The 21,741-nt window shown below is 41.3% G+C and overlaps 1 protein-coding gene across 1 annotated transcript in view; it reads left to right on the forward strand.

Annotated features, from left to right (window-relative positions):
• Positions 1–21,741, forward strand: part of LOC145979775 (uncharacterized) — a 240,510-nt gene that overhangs the window by 193,504 nt on the left and 25,265 nt on the right. The window lies entirely within an intron of this gene.

The raw sequence follows: 21,741 nt of genomic DNA on the forward strand, positions 1-21,741 counted from the left end.
ATAAAATAACGCAAACAGCTAATCATCCAAAAGACATATTTTACAGCTCTATTCTAAGTGCCACATGAGTGATGTTTAAGTAAATAATTGTAGTTACTGATTAATTCTGTTTGTTTCTGAAAATAACATCTACAATCTGCGCATGCCTTGACTTTACAATTTGGACCAGGTTTTTTTTCTTTCCCATCTGAAAATTACTCTTCAGGTGCGAGCATTCATCGAGTTGGTCACTTGTAAATATCTATCTATGTATAAAATATGGAGAGTGACACATGAATGACAGAACATCTTAAAATACATCTGCTGATGTTCCTCACAACTTACTCATTTAATTTCAGTGGCTTTCTTCTTGAGTATTAATGGCGTGTTTTTTAACACAACAATTTTCAATTTTAGCACTTGTAAATATCGAGGTTTAGCAGCAACAAAAAAATCTCAATTTCAAGTAGTCTCGAGTAACAGTCACGTTCTCTGAATGAGTATTAGCTTCAATACATATTTTCTTATTGGCACGCAAACAATAACAAAGTTTCAGGGTTCATTTGGTGTGACGGGAATGAAATACATTATGTAGCACCACCCATTTGGTAAGAAAAAATATTTTGGAGACACAGGGATTCGAACCTAGGATTTCAGATTTCAGAGCTGGCCTTTAACCGACATGGCCACAAGCCATGGTGAAGAAACCAAGTTATTCGAGTAATTTATCCATACGATTGCATCTTTTCCTGTCCTGCTCGAAACGTTTGATGTCGTTTCTCGCTTACCTTACCTTACCAATTGGCTCTACAGCTCTGGGTGAGCTTTGGCCTCCTGCACTATCAGCCTCCAAGCATTTCGGTCCAATATCTTCTCCCTCCATCCATGGACTCCCATTCTTTGTAGATCTTGTACGACACTATCCCGCCATCTTAGTTTGGGTCTGCCTCTTCTTCTTGTGGAGTACATTCTCTCGTACATGATTCTTCGCGGCATTCTATCCTTATTCATGCGTTCTATATGACCCATCCAACTAATTCTTCTGGCTTTAATAAATCTTACTATATCCTTTTGGTTTAAGATGGAATTTATCTCTTCATTGTTTCGACTTCTCCAGAATTCTCCATCCCTGATTGGTCCATATATTTTTCTGATTATTCTTCTTTCAGTTTTTCTTAATTGCTGTTCGTCTTCTACACTCATTGTCCATACCTCAGCACTATAAGTTATTACCGGTCTAATAAGTGTTTTGTAAATCAATAGTTTGGTATATCTGCTAATTAACTTGCTTTTTAGTAATTGTATGTTGGCATAATATGCTTTGTTTCCTGCATTTATTCTTTCTCTAATTACATCGTGCATGTTATTTTGGTCATTTATCGTCATTCCAAGATACTTGAAGTTTGTTACCGCTTCAAATTTCTTGTCATCTATTGTAAGTTGGTGGTAATGTTTTCCATCTTGCTTTGGAGTCAGCAGTAGGAATTTGGTTTTATTCATGTTTGTCTGTAGCCCAATTTTATTTGCTTCTTCTTCTAATATCCTGTATGTTCTCTTTAATTCTTCTTCTGTTCTGGTCGTTTCTCGCTAATTACATTAATTTGAAAGCAATACACTTCATCAGATAGGGTTCATATGCTGTACACATTGCTGACAAAATGCAAGTGAAACTTGTGCATGAAAATTAATGAAGATGTTAGGATATTGTGCTTTTGAAGAAGGTTAGTGTTTCCAACCATAAATGATTACCGTTCTCTACTTTCCGTCAACATAACGGATTCTTCTACACGAATCTCATCAACCAACGGCACATAAATTATATTATTTAAAACTATTTATTTCAAAATGAAGAGTCATTATTTTTGAATATAGGAAGGCATTCATTCATTCGGTAAGAATTTTATGATTTATGAGAGTCACAATTCTATTTTCATGCTCCATTACGTAAACAACGTGCACGTGTAAAAAAAGTAAAGCTCGACAATTTGAATTTTACAAAAACTCCATTTACTGTTAAAGTTAAATGAGAGATCAACTATTGACTTATTTTTAATAGCCTGGATGATTGATGAGTGTGTGGTGGGGGGGAAGGTATCTCCTCTCATGTGTCACCCTGGCTGTGACATAAACTCTTCTCCCTTTATGATTTCTATTATTTTTCCCATCGCATATTCAGTGCCAACTTTGTGATTCTGTTTGTATTTGGAAAGAGTTTATTTATTCTTCGAGCCTTCTCCTGGACTAGGATAACACTATTCCGAAAGACTTTTCTTTTTTTACATCATTTTCAGGAATTGCAACAGCACTATTTCTGTCTCACTTATTCTTATTACTTTTTTCCCTTTTCGTTATTTAGTGTTGTTTTTTTCCATTTTCGTCTACTCGCGATGATGAACAGAGACTCAAAAAGAACACCCATGGTCAGGCCAAATTCGAACCCGGGGCCCTCACATTCTAACGAATTGTGATAACTATTTCGTCACGAAAGTCAAAAACGAGTTTCTTTTTCAAATAAATTTCAGGAATATTTCACATTTACATTACTTTGACTGTAGACGTGGAAATTCCATTTAATTAATATTCATGCTGCAATCTCTTCGTTAGCCCTTTTCTTTGAGTCTGAGAGACACAAAATTTATTTATTTATTTATTGAAATTTCCAGTACAGCAGAAGCCATTTTAAACCGGAAAGAAACAACAGTAAAACAGTAACCTAGTGTTAAAATGAACACACAAAACAAGGTAAAAAAAATTAAACAAAATATAAAAATAAACATAAACAAGTCAAGACAGTTCCAAGGTAACAGATGTGTTTCACAAAAGCATTACTTATATACAATTTTTTCTATGTTGGTGATAAAAGATGGATATGAACTGAATATATCGGTTTGGTTTGAGATTACATTGAACTGATTTGGTAGCCTATGAAATAGTGAACGTTGAATGATTGAGAGTCTTGGAGTTGCAGTGTGGAAAGTTTCCTTGCTCCGTGTTTTGTGTCTAGGCACTCTGAGGGAGAGTTCGTGGAGTGGGATGCTGGATCTTAGGTTTCCATTAATTATCTTATGTAGTAATTTCATATCTGCAACGTATCTACGTGATTCTGGAGTATTTATGTATAAGTTTACAAGCAGATCTCTCTTAGATAGGTGTCTCAGGGCCGGCACTCTATATCGAACGATGGAGAGGAAAAAGCTGAGAACACTCTCGATCTTGGAGGTATGAGAAGGGGCAGCCATGTTCCAGATGGGTGAACAGTATTCTAGAATGGGGGACACAAAAGTTTTGAAGTAAATGGAAAGTGCTTTCGGGTTATGGATTTCGGTGAATCTGTAAAGTAAGCGTAGCATACGCATTGCCTTTTTTGTGATGGTTGATATGTGATTATCGAAATTTAGTTTAGAGTCTATGAGGATACCTAGATCTCGGTGTTGTGCTTCTTTTGTTAGAGTGATGTCGGTGAGTGTATAATTACCTTCAAGAATGTTTTGTTTCAATGAAATTGTTATGTAAGAGCATTTCGAAGGGTTTGTGGTCAGTTTCCATCGCTTACACCATTCAGAGAATCTATTTATGTCATTTTGGAGAAGTTACATGTCTGATGGCTGTTTTATTTCTCTCATAATCTTGCAATCATCAGCGAACATTAGAATTGTGCTTGAGATGGGGGAATTAAAGAGGTCTGTGAGATCATCCAGATATAATACAATAACAGAGGGCCAAGAACGCTTCCTTGCAGCACACCAGATATAACAGGAAGCCAGTTAGAATTAGTTCGAGGAAGTATAACACGTTGTTAGTAGTGTAAACTTGTGTTTCTACGCAATACTTGGTACGAGCCCTTTTTTTTTATGGATTTAACCTCAGTGGTAGCATATATTCACGATTTTTTTGGTGATTTTATAGCGTTTGACGACTTTTCAGTGCAATTTTCACCGCATCTAATTTTTTTCCCACTCATACTTGGTACGAATGCCACGATCTTACGTGATATAAAAAAAAAGGTAAAGTGTTCCCCTGTGCATAGCACCACGCCATGAAGGCGTATAGGGGGTGTGGGGTTAACGCCCCACACTTTCTTGATCCGGTCGTGAGTGGGGGTGATGTGATCAGCATCACGCCCCTGACCGCCTTTACCCCCCAGGGTTTCCCCCAGGTACCCATGTTATTCGACGCTGGGTAGGCGCCGGGGCCGCTTCCACCGTTAGAAAAGTTCCCGGATTTGAACCGGCCGGGGATCGAACCCGGGACCTTGAGCATGGTAGTCAGACGCGTTACCGACTGAGCCACAACTTAACCTATTCATTTTTTTTTAATTACATGCTAAACTACACGAGAGCCTCTACGTGCTTTGACCTACTTTAGAGTAGTATAATAAGCCTGCTTGAGAAACCTTAATTGGGGTTCAGTGTTGCCAACCCACCCAAGAAAATTTCACCATGGTGATATTTTACAGGCGAAGCTAACCTACCAATAGGAGTTGGCAACACTGATTAGTTGCTTCACAAACCTCTTGTTTTTTTTAAACATATGATATTTCAGAGGCGAGGCTAACCTACAAGTTACAAGTTGACGGCATAGCCTTCTATAAGATGATAAGTATGCAGTAAGATGAAGAAGACGCCAGCTGGCAATAGGTGTGTTAATGCTTCCTCCTCTCTACCCCCCTCCCTCACCGGGCCTCCTTTTTTATGGCGGGAATCCAATGTTTTGGCGCAGTTTTTTTTTATTTATTTTTTATTTTACGACATTTTACGGACTAAACTAACCTACAATGATAAAAAATGGAGAGAAGAAGCTCTGGCATCACTTTTTTAAGCTATTTTTTACCTCCTGCTCTTATGCTAACCTCGCCCTTTGACCTACTCTTAAATGACTTACCTATAAGTCTGTCTCCTCTTACTGTAAGGTCCCCTCAGTGTAATCTACTACGACCTTGCTCTCAGCGTAATCTGCCACGACCTAAAAACATGGTGTTTTTTTTTTGTTTTTTTTTTAAAAAAAAACTCATGTGCGATCTTCTACAAATGTGTGGTCCCCTCCTGCTACGACCTAACGGGAGGACCTCTCTCCTACGATGTTTTTGGGCCCCCGCCTGCTACGATGTTTTTCTCCTCATGATGCAAAAAAAAAAAACATATGGTATTGTAGCGGTATTTGAAATCGACTGTGCTGCGTGAAGGGAAAAAAAATCTCTTCATGTTCACTGAACAAAAATTAGGAGAGCTGGAAGAGAGTACTTCCTGGCTTTTCATCGAAAACGGGGGGGGGGGGGGGGGGATGATGATGATGTTCAGTTCAGACAATTGGAATTGGGGGACTAAATTTTCGGATGCGGATTACGCCACCTCGCAAATCTCTTATAATCCGAAGCTCTCTGCCGTGGAAACACTTCCATATCATCTAGAGCGACTGTTCTGAATGCGATATTTAAAACTGTTTCATCACCCTCTCATTCTTCACGTCGTACGCGAAAGACTTCTCTGCGACCAGGATGATGCTGCACACGGTGTCCTCGGGCAGCGCGTCGTGGAACTCGCAGACGACCTTGATGTTGGTGCGATCGTTGACCTCCACCTGCTTCCTTTTTGTGGTGTTGATGACGAACATGGGTCTGCGTGCTTTGAATTCGCTGGGCGTGTAGTACATGTCCACGCTTCCCTCGGTCACGCGCTTGTAAGCAGTGTAAGCTTCGTAAAGTTTGAGGTAATCATCTTTGGTCATGTCGAGGTTGTAATTTTCGCGCGGGAACACTTCGTTCCTTCCATTCTTCAGATAAACGTTTTTGATCTTGCAGTCGTCGAATTTGCTGGAATCTTTTTCCTGATTCTTGTCCCTCCCAGTCTGAAAGAGTACAATGACGAAATCTGGCATGTCGAACTGTATGTTGTTGAACTGCGTCGTCACGTCGAATTCCATGTGACTTCCTGACGCTATCTTCTGCACGCAATGGTAACCGTGAAAGTGAATGGGCACCTGTGGACTTTTCAAGATCTCCGCTTTGTACTTGAGGGCGTAGTTCGTTTCGTATTCCACGATCGGCATTCTCAACTCCATGCTCTGGATGACGCATTTGGCTGCTTCGGGTAAAGTGTTGGGCAGCGGCTTGATACCGTCCGCGTTCAAGTTGCTGTATCGCATCAGTGCGTCGTTGTCGTTGGCCGCTCTTCGAAATGTGATTCTCAGCCCTCCCTTCCACATGATCTCCTTGTAGTCCGAGAAGAATCCCGGAAGCAGACGCATGGGAAAGAGCACCGTGTGACTTCTCGTCGATATTTTCGTCCCCGCTTCGAATCCTCCCGCTTGATAGTATGCTGCGTCCGTTTTGGATAATTTCAATGTTCCCACTGCCGTTGACGTGATGCCTGGATAATCGATTCTGTCGATGACGGTGTTGTGTTTCCTCACCTCCACCTGCGAGAACAGGTGAGGCAAGAAGTTGTCCACGAGTATCAAATTTGCTGCTGCGGGGAACGCGTCTCCGCTTTCTTTCTTCACCACGTCGAATTGAAGGTAAAGGTTCGCTCTGTGAGGATGAACGAACCCATCGCCTACATCCACGTCGTATTCGATCTCCCGGTTCGCTTCGTTCAAATTTGCGAACGTGCGACGGTTCGGAGGGAAAGATTGCAATTCGTAACTTTCGATTTGCTCCATTTTTTTTCACTATGTGTGTTATTTATTATAAATTGATCTCCAGGACGGCCGTCGTCGTGGCACCTGCGTAATCCACCACGTCTCCTTTCTCGTTCGTCACCACCAACTCTATGTTGTCTATGCGGTTACGACATACTGGAAAATTGATTGGCGAAGAGGGTGTGTAGATGATCGGTTCCATGAATTCGGAACTGGGTTTGAACGTGGCTATGATTCCCATCTGCTTGTGACTTCCTAACAATCCATCGGATTTCGTGATCATTCCTTCCGCCACGTTACAGTGAACGTTCAAAGTTTCGATGGCTAGAAATTTAGGAATGTTTGCTCCCGTGTGCTTGATGCCAGCTTCGAGTTTGGTGTTGTTCTCGAAACCTAAAAGTTCTCCTATGGTGCCCAGGTTCACGGTCTCCGTCGCGGACACGATTTCCACTCTGTGCGTGACCGAATTTTGAGAAAGGTACGTGCCTTTGGGTAATTGAGCTTGCAAAGTAGAAAGATTGTATTGACCTGGCGTGACGACGATATGTTCGCTTCCGACGCTAATTTTGTTGTTGTGCTGCGTGACGTTAGGTATGAGGTACATGCTGTAGAATGCACGCAGAGCTATGGATTTAGGATAGACGATGTCGTCGTGCAGTGTGAGTTTCAAGATCGAAGATTCGCTCGTGAGATGGAACACGCCCATCGTGATGCTTTAGGTTCCACAATGCTTTCTCGAAATCTTCCACCTGTGGCTTATTTATTTTAGAGAGAAACGCGAGCATGGAGAGACAGAGATGACCGCAGTTCACGTCTCCGAAATTTTGAATGCGTTCGTGGTTGTAGTATATAGGATTGTTCGTTTTCAGATAATGAACTAAATTTGTAGGTGGAACACCTCCGAAAGAATCGCAAACGAATGCTTTATCATTTTTGTGGTAACATATCCAATGCGTGCCTGGATTTTCTTGACTGTCCAAGTTGACTACTCCACATTCTCTTTTTTTAACGGTTGAAGGTAACGAGTCGGACATGAAAACTCCTCTGAAGTGTTTGATTTGTAATGGTTTGATCAGAGATTCAATGTCTCGGTTGGTGAGTGCTGTTTCTTTTTTTTAAACTTCCTCATGACGCCCTTCCCTTTCTTCTCCATGGCCAGGTTGTGACGTTTCTGTTCTTCCAATTCCGCCTTGTTCTTCTTCGAGTCGATGACGGTTTTCGCGATGGCGGCGCTACCCCCAGCCAAACTTCCAACGGCCCCCAATGCTGCCAGGATGACCGGGACGCTGAATATGAACCCCCCCTGTCTTTTGCTGTTTCCGCGAACGCTGCAACCGTCTCAATTGTGGAGTGCTGAGCAGCAATTTCATTCCGTGTCCTTTGGACAAGCAAGAACGTTTCTTCTCGCGTTGTTTCTTGGTGAGTAAACCATCGAGGGCACCCAGCGTTTTCAGATTCGAATATGGTATCTGGTACACGACACCCTTGGGCTTCATGTTTTTTTTTTTACGGTATGTTATTTATATATATGTTCTGAGATTTTTTTTGTTTCCCTCTCTCGTGTAATTTTTTTTTTTCAAGGTATGTTATTTATATCGTCTCACTCAACACAACTGTGGCGGTGTGTTATTTATATATATGTATTCTGGGAAAGAAAAAAGTTTTTGCTTCGCCTAATACTATCACGTGGTTTACAAGATCGTCAGTTTCAATGTTCGACGCGTACCAGTCTTCCGTAAATCTTCTTCTCCCCTGCCTCCACTCGTGCAGCTCGTCTAACCTATCATCAATTTTTTTTGTCTGCAACTCGAAAGAAAGTCTCGGAGGTGATCCATGAAAATCATTTTGCAAGGTGAACGAAATTCTGGCGTTACTTTACACAAGACTATGAGTTTAGTTACATCCCCGTCGAACGTGAACGTAAATATTTTGTGCAACACTTCGGTAGGAAGTTGAGTTATACAAGTTGTCATTTTTCATGGTATGTTATTTATATATATATTCCGGGGGTGGGTGTCCGTGATTAAACAAATTCTATTACGTGCTTCATTTTCTTACCAAGAAGTTCCTTTGTCCCCTTGTACACGATTCGAGTTTTGTTCTCGATTAAAATAGCTAGCTTCTCGTCGGATAACATGATAGCATATCGATCTGGTAAAAATAGACTGTATTGTCCGTTGAGCAACAGACGCACCTTGGGACCATACTGGGTAGAAACAATTGAACCGGAAGTTATCGTGTAAGGTTTGTCCACTTTCAATTCCTGAATTTTTACATATTCGACTGACAAATTTAGCATTTGTTTTAATGCTTGGAGGTCTGTCATATCGAAGAAAAATTTCAGGGTGTGTGTGTTATAGAAATTTAATTTTTTTCACAATGTGTTATTTATATACTGAAGATTTTTTTTTCACGATGTGTGTTATTTATATATCAAGTTTTTTTTTGACATGTATATATTATTATTTTTTCACAGAGGAAGAAAGTTCGTGCTTCGGAAAACGCGATGATGTGCGCGATGATATCATCGGTCTCCTGTTTAGACTTGCGCCAATCATCCGTGTATCGTCTTCTTCCCTGCCTCGCCTCGTGAAGTTCGTCCATCCTGTCGTTTAATTTTTCCCCTGCAGCCGAAAGAAGAGTGTCGAGATCACTGCACCTCATGCCACTGATCTCCCGAAGATAATCCTTGACAACCATTTCACAAGGGATCTGAAATTTCGGCGTTGTTCTTGCTATGTTTAAAAGTTTCCCTATATCTCCGTTTAAAGCGTGTTTGAATATTTTACATAGCAGTTCATGCGGTAAGTCGGTTATACAAGACATGTTGTTATTATTATTTTTTTTTACTGTATGTTATTTATTTATATACCCCACCCAAATTTTTGTTTCGCGTTCATGGCGATGGTGGTGCCCAATGCTGCAACTCTTTCTCCCAAAGAAGCGTCTCTGCTGACGAATCTTTCGAAAGTGGCATGCTCCAATTTCTTGTCTGCTTCGTGACGTGCATCCAGATCGGTGCGAGTGTTGTAAGCGATGCCGTGATCTTTGCATGCATCGTCCAACGGATTCACACCCTTGTCTCCTCTCTCCAATCTTTTCTCGAGTTTGGTACCCGGTTCGCAGTACTGGTAGCCAGGTAAATGCATCTCGAAAGGTAACTTGTTGATGATGTCGTTCACGAGTCCCTTTCCTTCGGCCACGTTCCAGAATCTCGGAGGCAGCGTGTTGATAATTTTGATCAGGTAACCTATGCCCTTGTCGTCGTTCACGATGAAGTTGGAAAGTTTCGTGCTGATCATGTCCACGATGCCAACCTTCTCGTTGTAGAAATTACGATTGCCTGCATTCTCTTCGCTGGCTATCACTAACAATCTGTCGATGAGTTTCCTCACGTCGTCCAGCCAAACGAATTCTTTGGGTAACGTGTTGTAGCGTTTGACGCCGCTTCCACTTTTCACCTCGTTCCATATCGGTTTGATGAGATTCCTGTACTTCTCACCGCTGCTCGATTTCACCCTATTCTGCGAGGCATCGTTGTTCTGGTACATGGCATCCGTCATGATTAGAATTTCCCTGTAACTCTGATAATCTTCGTCGGTGTAATCTTTCGGATATATTTTTGCAACGAGTTCCCACAGTCCCACCGTACCCGGATACCTGGTCCAACTATTTTTATCGCCTAAATTAACTTTAATGTCGTTGCCTTCGAAGGTGAATTTCGATTTCCCAATCTTCCAAATCACACCCTCGTTGGTTTCCATGCTCGGATACAATCCGAACACTTCATCCTTGTCGAATTTCCCCGTGCTCAGGTAGTCTCGTGCCAAAGGTCCCAACTCGATCTTATCCGAAGAAGAGGTACTGCTTATGGCTCGATGTCGTGGTACGTCCTTCAGTTCGAACGGCGTCGAAGGAATGCTCGAAATGGGCGTGGGTACAGTATAACTTTTAGCTGCAAGTGGTACGAGTTCGTTGATCAAATTTTTATTTTGTTCCGTGACACTTTTAATTTCTTTACCGAGACCGCTGATGGCGTGGATCACAGGTTGATCTTGACGTTTCTTCTCTTCGTACAAACCACGATTCTCGGATTTCCAACCTTTGAAGCGTTTCGCGAGGTAATCGCGAAGCTTGAGATTTTCGTCTTCTTGAAATTGACGTTTTGACATTTTTCTATATATGTCGAAACGTTTCTGAAACGTCGAATTCTCAGCCTATACGTTCGGTTCTCGTAGTTTTCTTGCCGTCACCCGCTTGAGACTATCCACTTTTCTAACACTCACTTTTTTTGTTGTAATGGTTATTTTATATATGCTTGAGACGTTTGAAAAAAAGAACGTTTTTTTTTCAAATTTTATTTTTTAGATTCTCGACCGTTGATTTTTTTTTTTAATTTTCTTCTTGTTGCAAATCTGAAATTTTCCTCTTGTTAGCCTCTGAGACGTCTAGATAAACGTTTATTTTATTCCTATACTTTCCATGGTTTCCTTTTCGAGTCATGTCAATAGTCACGAATCCGAAATCACCTTGGTTCCAACAGTGGGAGCAGAATTTAGAAAATAGATTGTAATTCATGTCAGCCCCTACGTAATCATCATGTGCGTGTTTTAAATTGGTGTGGTCTTGTCGAAACAAGCAAATAAAATTAGCATTATCGCGTAGCAGTTGTTTCGGAACCTTGGAAAAAGTTTGTGCCAGGTAGAAACAATCTAATCCTTTGTGACGACCTCGAGTGAAAAAATTACGAATCTCTTTTTGATTTTCCAGGATCATGTCGTCGAACACCACAACGGAATTCTCAAGACAATCGTCCAGTGGAATGATTTCAGATGCGAAAGTTGCAATGCCCAGTCCCTCGTACAGTTTCATAAGTTGCTGGTATTTTGCTTGTTCGAGACTTTTCGAAAATTCGTAGAGGTGTCTGTTTTCCCAGTCTAACCAATTGGGTGCGAGAATAAAATTATCAATGAGCAGTGTCGTCTTTCCGCACCCTGAAGGTCCTACGATCAGACACCGTATGCTATCGGGGAGCAATTCGCCGTTCCTTTTTTTCGTTTGACTTTCCGAATCAGGTAAACGTTTCACAACATTCCTCATAGAATCACTTCGTTCGAATCGATCCAACTTGTTCCCGGAAGTCCCAGCCATTTCACCAAAAGTTTGTCACCTCTCTTACGCAAAACTTTTTCGATAAGGTACGTGTCGGGGTATTTAGTTTTAGAGAGTTCCTCCTCGTAGAAGCGCCCCAATAAAATTTCACCGCCACTGTCCTTTATTATATACGTGTGACGGTTCCCGGGTAAAACGCGAACCACGGTAAAAAGTTCCGTGCTCCAGTTTCGTGTGAAACCCTTGTCGAACGTTCGCTTCAATTTACTGATCCTCACCTGGTCTCCAATTTTGTATTTAGCTCTTTTTGTCGTGGGTGTGTACTTTGGGCAGTAAACGGTAGAAATTAAACGCTGCTCGTCGGACTTCGTAACTTCAGCTGGCTTCATGCCTATCGTTCTGTGCCGTGTGTGATTATAGTCGTTAACGAGTTCCGGAAGAATGGTGACCCACTTGTAGCTTCTCTGAAGCGTAAAGCGTGACCACATGCGCGATTTCAGAGTCCGATTGAATCTTTCCACGATACTGGCTTTGACGTCACTGAAGGTCGAGTAATGTTGAACGTTGTGTTTCCGAATAAACTGCCTGAATGTGGCATTGTAGAATTCCTTCCCGTTGTCCGTGTGCAGAAACCGAGGTCGTCTCCCGCTTTCGCGAAAAATTAATTTGAATGCTTCCGTGACGCATGTTCCCGTTTTGGCTTTCAAAGGTACTGCCCATGCGAATTTCGAAAATGTGTCTATGACGGTGAGGAGGTACTTGTTGCCCTTGTTCAATTTATGTACATTTTTTAACTTGCCGCTGCTCATCTCCACGAGGTCACTTTCCCAGAGGTCATCGTAGTTGCGGTGTGCAGGTTTATGCAATTCTTCGACGATGGCTTGCCTAGACATTTAGAGATTACGTTTGAAGAGAAGCACGAGCGTAATGGGATTCAAAGAGGGTGGCACCTCGCTCGTGTTTTGAATGATCAGCTTATCGCCGGCACTCACGTCGAAAACGGTAAGATCTTCGTCTTCGTGTATTTCATATATGTTGTGCGTTTCGTTCCAACGTGCCAGAGGAATGTTTCCTGCTTTCTGGACACCACGATTCGATATCAACGTCATTGTGGGAACGCTAGCTTTTCTGCCGTAAGACCAGTACGAAAATTCGTTTATCTGAATCGTGCCATCGAGGAGAAACTTGTAATACGGATGATAAGGATGTAACATGTACAGTTTGTTACCTTCGACGAACGTGGAGATTCTCTGTTGATTGGGTACGCTGTTGATTTCGATGGCTTGCAAGGTGAACAATTTGGCGATTTTAGTATCGACGCTGAGCAGATTACTGTGAACGTGTCCAAGTTTATTTTCAATGGGTAACAAATGCTCGACTATGGTATCCGTTACGGCAGAAAATGACGGTTTGATTTTCACTTCCACGTTCAACTGCTTGTAGTTTTCGTTCAGTTCTTGCAACTTGGCACCGAAAGAGGCCAGCGTCGATTCCTGCGTGGATTCCAGCACTCCAACTTGATCTCTGATGTTGACGACAATGTTCTGAAGGTTCTCAACTTGATTCAATTTCGAACTTTTCTCGGTAAAATCGTTCACGGTGCTTCGCATCTCGGTAAACTGCGTGTGAAGATCCGTGACGCTCTGCGAAGTGGGCAACGTCGACACCAGCGAAGTAATTTCATCTCGAATCTGTTCCACGTTTGCAGTTTCCGTTTCTAGTCGTTTCAGCATTCGAGATATGTTCCTTTTCAAAGCGTGTAATTCTTTGGAGGTGGGGAGGTGGGCCACCGTACTTTCGAAATCGCTCAATGAACTTTTGATGTCACTCGAATCGGATAATGCCGTCGCCTCCGTTTTCAATTTTTCCAAATCTTCCTTCGAAGGCACACTCGTCTGTAACGATTCCAAGTCACCCTGTATGTTGTCCAGTACGTGATGAAAATGAGCAAGGTTCGATTCCACGTTCAAATTTTCTAAATATTCGATCTTCTGCTGAACCGTGCTTAACGTGTCTTGAATACTCGTCAACGCGCTTCCTTGAACTTTAATATTTTTAATTTCTTCGTTGATCAACTCCAAAGACGCCTGAAGCGTAGCGATGGTGGTTTGAATGTGTTCGAAATCTTGATAAGCCTCCAATTGAATTTTTATGTTCGCAACGCTTTTACTGATGACCTGCAGTTCGTCTGACGATGGTAGGTTTGTCATGGTATCTTCCAAAGTCTGTAACTTGGATTTAATTTCTTCCAACGTGCTGGTGAATTATTCTTGTAATTTAGAAACGACGACATGCAAGCGTTCTACATCGATATCATTCACGACGGTTTGAAGTTCAGAGAAATTCTTTTTAATTGCGGAAGTTCGTTCTTCGATTTCGAGTTTCAATTTTTCCAAATCTTTCGATTGAAATTGCAATAATTTGGCCAAATCATTTGAAGCGAATCCACGCTCAACTGTATATTTTGAACGTTGTCGTAAGAAGGTACATCAACATAATTTTCTATTAGCGTTTTCAGTCCGGAATCGATTTTCAGAATAGGATCGAGACATTGCGTTTGGAGCGTAGCGATTTCCGATTGTAAACTATTGTTTAAGGTCTCCTGCAAAGCGATCAAATCGCTCCTCAACTTTTTAACTCGAACGTCGAGCATGAGAATCTCTTCTGCGTGGTCTACACGCTTGGTGTGGCCGAAAATGTCGTTAGGCATTTTGTTAACGGTTATTTATTAAAGGATAGACGATTCGTAATTCTACGAAGAGAGGAATGAGTTTGTCGTAATCTCCGAGGAGTTCCACGTAAAGATAATCGCCTGCAGACACATCGTACGCCATGTTAGAAAGTACCTTGTCGTGCTTCATTCGAAAAATGTTCTTTCCGGTAGAAATTTTGATTTTTCGCCCTGCGTTCTCCGGATTCACGGTGATCCGAAGTTTCCCGTCGATCGGAATTTCGTAAAAATGTAAATTGTTGTTGAAGACGTAAAAGTTTTTACCCACGTCCTCGTCCAATTTTATCCAAATGCTGTTGAGGTGAATAATCAGTAGACCGTTGAGTTTAGATAACATGGAAGGTAGAAATTCATGATCTGTCGTGCGGTGTACAGTCTCCATTGTTTGCTTTCGGAAACCAAAGAGATTCATTGTCCTTGCTAGTTATTTATTGTGTATGTGATAATTTGAGACAGTTAAAGTTTTTTTTATTTTAGTTATAGTTATTTAAGTTTATTTTTTTCAATTGCATTGACTACAATTTTTACTAATTTCTAAACGATAGTGCCCCCAAGGCAACGTGTGGATTCCACAAGACAAAATACATCTTTTATAGTCATGCGGATCTAATGCTACTTTCCTAACTTTGTTTGTTGTAATCACGTGGTCTACGCTTTGGATTCTTTGTTCTATATTTAGTATCGTCGATTGCGTATCACGCCGCAGACGTGAATCGAACCTAGGACCCGGGTATCATAAATAAATAAGCTAATCACCTTATAAAAAGGGTCCCGCTGAAGCATTGAAAAAAGAGCTTCTTAAAAGCTCATCGCGACTGCGTCCTTCAGCGGAGTTGGAAAAACTCCGCTGACATTGCATTAGAAAATGAAATAAGGAATCAGCGTTCTTCCTCAGGATTGCCGTTGCGAGAGGACGCGATCGAAGCAACCGTCGTGTCCCTGGGCCGCAATCGCCGGAACTTGTCCAGAATTAGCAAGCCCCAGTTGTTGTTCGTGCCTGCACTCACCAGGACCCCCGAATGGATTCCCCCGTTCCAGAACAGTAGCAGCCAGATGACCCCGCCCCCCAAGTATCATCAGTTCGTCCCAGCAACACCCCCCCCAGAAAGTCCCAGGTGTGTGGCTAACACCTTCCCACAGTGGCTTGTAACCAGATATCACCAGCGGCTCCACCACTACTCTCAGGTTCCCGAGCCAAGGAGGACCCAGCGCCATCGGAACCCCCCTCCTGAGTCCTTAATTTCGTGACCAGCAACGCCCAATGCCCCGCACCTCCACCACGTACAAACACCCGATCGTTTTAAATTAAGGGATCGTAGATAGGCTATGTGAAGCCTGATATTCTCTCACGCGACCTATTTATGTGAAATTCGAACTATCGGCCGTTACGACGGTTGCTTCGATCGCGTCCTCTCGCAACGGCAATCCTGAGGAAGAACGCTGATTCCTTATTTCATTTTCTAATGCAATGTCAGCGGAGTATTTCCAACTCCGCTGAAGGACGCTGTCGCGATGAGCTTTTAAGAAGCTCTTTTTTCAATGCTTCAGCGGGACACTTTTTATAACGTGATTAGCTTATTTATTTATGATACCCAGGTCCTAGGTTCGATTCACGTCTGCGGCGTGATACGATTGTGAGTAAAGGCAATCGATGTAATCGTGGAAGGTGAGTTTGTTCTCCACCGTATTCTTGCACACACCTTTTGCTTTCTTCGTGACGCTACTTTCTGTTCTCATGGCATACATTTTCGAACGCAAACCCGCGAACTCGACAATAATATCACCGTTACATTCATCTTTCAGTTTACCTAGGACTTTTTTTGTTGAGGGAAGGAATCCCAAATCTGTTGGGTTGAGGATATGCAGAAGTATCGAAATACTCAAGCATGGAAGGATTTTTTATGTCTTCATAGAGGTTAGGTGTTTGTATGCTGTAAATGAAGCTGTCGGTGTCCGTGTACGAAAGTGATATCTTATCACTGAAGAAGGGTTTCATCACGTCGTAATGAAATTCGAACATGTAAAGTTTCGACAAGTCGAGAACCGTTGCGCCAACGTAAATTGGTTTTCTGAATTTCATCAATTTTATATCTAGATTGAAAAGTGCCAAATTCTCATTGTAAATTTTTCTCGACTTGAATCTAGGATCGGCCACCCACTTCATGCATTTATTTTTATCTGAAACCAATTTCACGTCTACATGATTCCGCACGTTTTCCATCGTCTTGTAATACACCGCGTTATTCATCAATTTAAAAAAATCTTTGTCTAAATCGGAAGTGGCAACTGTCCTATGTTGCGTGTTTGTTTCAATGTACGGTTTGAGCCACTCGGAATGTTTAAACCTGAGGACTCTTCTAATATTCGCTACCTTAGCACCCTTCCCGATCAAGAATCGGAGATTCGAGTAATGAACAACGTATCTCTTTTCCCCCTCTAGAGTCAATAAAAGCTTGCATTGATTAGAATGAGGCGAAGATTTGAACTCGGATGCCGGTGGTAAATCGCTGAACAGATCGTGTAAATGGTCGGGGAATTCGATATCCACCTCTGCGAAGAAGCCATCCTCACTATCATCGAAATTATCTATATCTATTGATGCCCATTCGAATCCCCCGTAAGGAAGTTTCTGTACCATGGCATGTCCGTAGAGATTATTAACGTCGGCGTAGAAGATGTAATTCGATGCTCGATTTGAATCATAATCTTCTTTCATGTGCACGTTGTTGGCTTTTGCATATCTCTGTACACATTGTACCATCCCGCCCCGAATCCCCCTCTCGATGAAAAGTAACATGTCCACGTCCGATATCAGTTCCAGCTTGACCTTTGTCTGGAATAATATTGCCGACCACGCTAATCCCGGTAGCCTGTAGAAATACGCTGGATCTAATTTATAAATATTCATTGCCGTTTTCCTGAACGCTTGAAAAACATCCGCGAGTATCGTTACGTCTAATTTTAAGTAGGCATCGTTGTAGTCTCCGAGTGTCCTACATTCTAATTTCTCCCACATGAGTTGCGCGTGTTGGTATTCTTCATCCATAATTTCTTTCTCTCTGAGTCTGCTGTAAAATTCTCTTGGAAGTGGGAGAGCGTCGTCATTAAATTTAGAATTATCACTAACATATTCGTAAGGATAAATCCCTTTACGTCTAACGAGTTCTATGTCTACGTTGGGAAAACTAGCTTTTGTAATTTTGAATTGTTCGTCTAAAAGTTTGCTGGCAAGAGCGTCCAGGCTGGCAGAGAGAAATCTGTATGAATCCAGAAACCTCATCTCGATGGTATTTTTAGTCTCAGGAATCATAACTTTCTTACTTATAGAGATGTATCGTTCTTCGTTTTGAGCAAGAATATCTATTTTTTGAGCGTCGTATCCGAGTTTCCTAATTAAGGGATGAAAGTCGTAATTAGAACCGTTGTGAAAGAATATGGGGACGAATTTTGGTTTTTGGATTTTGAGGTTGCATGCATTACAGATTCCGCTTATGAAGCGACCGTCCGTATGCGAATGGTGAAACACTTTACGATTGTCGTCCGTGAAGTGGTTATCACACACAGGACACTTGACAGTGTCATAGTAATTTTGAAGTTCGATAGCAGATAACGGAAGCATCGGTTTCGATGTTCGCAGCATGCATCCAATTTTCCCAACCTCCTCGACCATCTTTTCGAAGAAGCGTTCGATTGCATTGGGTCCTCGGTCCTCTCTTCCAGCTCTCCTAATTTTTGTTCAGTGAACATGAAGAGATTTTTTTTCCCTTCACGCAGCACAGTCGATTTCAAATACCGCTACAATACCATATGTTTTTTTTTTGCATCATGAGGAGAAAAACATCGTAGCAGGGTGGGGGCCCAAAAACATCGTAGGAGAGAGGTCCTCCCGTTAGGTCGTAGCAGGAGGGGACCACACATTTGTAGAAGATCGCACATGAGTTTTTTTTTAAAAAAAAAACAAAAAAAAAACACCATGTTTTTAGGTCGTGGCAGATTACGCTGAGAGCAAGGTCGTAGTAGATTACACTGAGGGGACCTTACAGTAAGAGGAGACAGACTTATAGGTAAGTCATTTCAAGAGTAGGTCAAAGGGCGAGGTTAGCATAAGAGCAGGAGGTAAAAAATAGCTTAAAAAAGTGATGCCAGAGCTTCTTCTCTCCATTTTTTTTATCATTGTAGGTTAGTTTAGTCCGTAAAACGTCGTAAAATAAAAAATAAATAAAAAAAACTGCGCCAAAACATTGGATTCCTGCCATAAAAAAGGAGGCCCGGTGAGGGAGGGGGTGGTAGAGAGGAGGAAGCATTAACACCGCTATTGCCAGGAGGCATCTTCTTCATCTTACTGCATACTTATCATCTTATAGAAGGCTACGCCGTCAACTTGTAACTTGTAGGTTAGCCTCGCCTCTGAAATATCATATGTTTAAAAAAAACAAGAGGTTTGTGAAGCAACTAATCAGTGTTGCCAACTCCTATTGGTAGGTTAGCTTCGCCTGTAAAATATCACCATGGTGAAATTTTCTTGGGTGGGTTGGCAACACTGAACCCCAATTAAGGTTTCTCAAGCAGGCTTATTATACTACTCTAAAGTAGGTCAAAGCACGTAGAGGCTCTCGTGTAGTTTAGCATGTAATTAAAAAAAAATGAATAGGTTAAGTTATATCACGTAAGATCGTGGCATTCGTACCAAGTATGAGTGGGAAAAAAATTAGATGCGGTGAAAATTGCACTGAAAAGTCGTCAAACGCTATAAAATCAACAAAAAAATCGTGAAAATATGCTACCACTGAGGTTAAATCCATAAAAAAAAGGGCTCGTACCAAGTATTGCATAGAAACAACAAGTTTACACTACTGTTGTTGTCTATTTCTTAGATAGTCTTTCACTATTTTTAACGTGTTTCCAGTTATATTAAATCTGTTAGCTAATTTATGAAGTAAATATTGGTGATCCACTGAATCAAAAGCTTTGGACAGATCAAAGTACACAACATCCAACTGATTACGATTAGTAATTGCTTTTATGGCATAGGATTGCATAGAAGACAGATTGGTAAGGCATGAAGAATTTGGAAGAAAGCCGTGTTGTGCTGGGTTAATGTAAGGGGATGTGAATTTCAGAAGTCTATTTTTTAGAACCTTTTCACAGACATAGCAAGTGTGGAAAGGAGAGAAATGGGCCTGTAACCTGTAGTATCGTTTGCATTGCCAGATTTAAAAATAGGAATGATATTTGCTTTCTTCCATTGAGTGGGAAAGCAGCCTTCAGAGAAGCACCTATTAAATAACATTGCAAGAGGAGTAGCTAGCGAGTGAGCTGTTTTTTGAAGGAAAATAGTAGGAATATTGTCTGGTCCAGATGCTCGGTGAGAAGAAAAGGAGTTAAGGAAGTGCAAGACTTCATCTGGTTCTGTAAAGATGGTAGAAAGAGAGTGAGAACAGATAGATTTGATAGGTGGGTGATCTAAAACATAATTTGAAACAAAATTATTTTGAAATGTTTGATTGAATAGTTCAGCTTTATCATTACCAACAGCTGAAATGCCATTGTGTGTTGCTTCGAAAGGGATGCGTTTGGTTTGTCTCCGTGAATTTATCAATGTCCAGAATCTCTTCGGATTAGTAAGGAGTTCATTTGTGACTGTGTTTACATATTCTGTGTATTTCTGTTTCATAAGGTCTTTACTATGCTTACGAAGTCCTTTGAAAGTGTTGTGTGTGTGGGGATTGGGGAAACTTTTCCACAGCTGCCATGCTCTCTTTTTGTTGTGTAACAGATGCTGCAACTCTTTATCGAACCACGGGGGAAACTTTTTACTTTTCATTGTTTTATGTGGCACATAGTCCTGAATTAGGGCATGAATAACGTCTGTAAACAGTTCGACAGCCACGGTCACGGACCCTTCAGAAAGCAGGTTCCAGTTGAAAAGGTCAATGGCTCGACGGACGGCGTCCCACGGCGTTTTCTTCCACAGCGGAATCTTATGCCTGGGGGGTGCAGAAGGGGAGCCTCCCACTTTCACCGGGATTTTGAAGGTAGCACACAGCGACTCGTGGTCCGACTGAAGCAGATTTAAAGAGGGCGTGACGTCACAGGTTTCAAACGAGGACAATATGAAGTCAAGGTTTTTATCCCTGCATATGGTTAAATTGATTGATAGTAAGCAACACTGCTAATTTCCGAACACTTACTTTGGCTGTACTTCCGGCGACGAAGCTGGACTTTAACTCAAATGAGTGTGCCAACTTCTGGGAACAGAAGTGTACCATATTAAACTATCTAATACCCCTCCTGTTTCCCCATTAAACTAAATTGACTATCCCCACCTAAGTGTCATTCTTATGATGAATATTATAGCTACAACAAAAGCATTTCACATCTAACTTCCTTTGAATGTTTTTTCAAATGTGGGTCAAAGTACACTTATTCAATTCATTGTTGCAAGAATATGATTTTTTGTGTGCAATAATAAGATACGGTATAATTTATTTGTTGCTGAAATTTAGTAATTAGTAATTAAATTCTAATTGCTTCCCCTTCAATTTTCAAACAACTTACAAATTCTCTTGTACGTACCTTGCAAATTAATACGCATTCCTTTATGGTTTTCTCGTATATAATTCATTCCATTAGAAGTTGCTTAAGATAAATAATGTACTGTTTGAAAAGTATTGACATAATTGCAATAATGAACATTCCAACAATTCATTTTTCTCCATATATTTTTTTCTCTCTTACTCTCTGCAAGCTGAATTGATTGATTCATTGATTTGGAGCTTTAAGTCTACTTTATGCACAGTAAGGCTAATCGAGTCTGGACATACAGTTTAAAATGGGATCCAGACCACATTGTGCCACAAGCAGGAATCAAACAAGGCGAAGACATCAGCAAGCTGATGATCACTTATGCTGGTCTCCGTGGTGGAGTGGTTAGCACATTGTGCTACGACAACAGGAGTCCTGGGTTCGAACCCCAGCCTGGACATGGATGTTTGTGAGTGTCCATTCATCAATTTCATCAATCATCCCCATTTTCGCAAATTAGCCAGAAGTGGCAGAAAATGCGAAATAAAATAAAGCAAAATCAATCAATCAATGAAGTGCACTTTTTTCTTACTCTCTTGAAGATTTTTTAAATCATGTCTTGTCTCTTTGAGAGGAATCTGGAAACTTTATAACTTTGATATTCGTCTATTTGTTAGCAAGTGTTTATGGTAATGTCTTAATTTAGTTTTATTACATCTGTAGGAAAAAGAAACAAGTTGAAGAGTATTGTCCATTAC

Source organism: Lepisma saccharinum, chromosome 26, assembly GCF_977018435.1.
Source record: "Lepisma saccharinum chromosome 26, izLepSacc3.1, whole genome shotgun sequence".
Lineage (NCBI taxonomy): Eukaryota > Metazoa > Arthropoda > Insecta > Zygentoma > Lepismatidae > Lepisma > Lepisma saccharinum.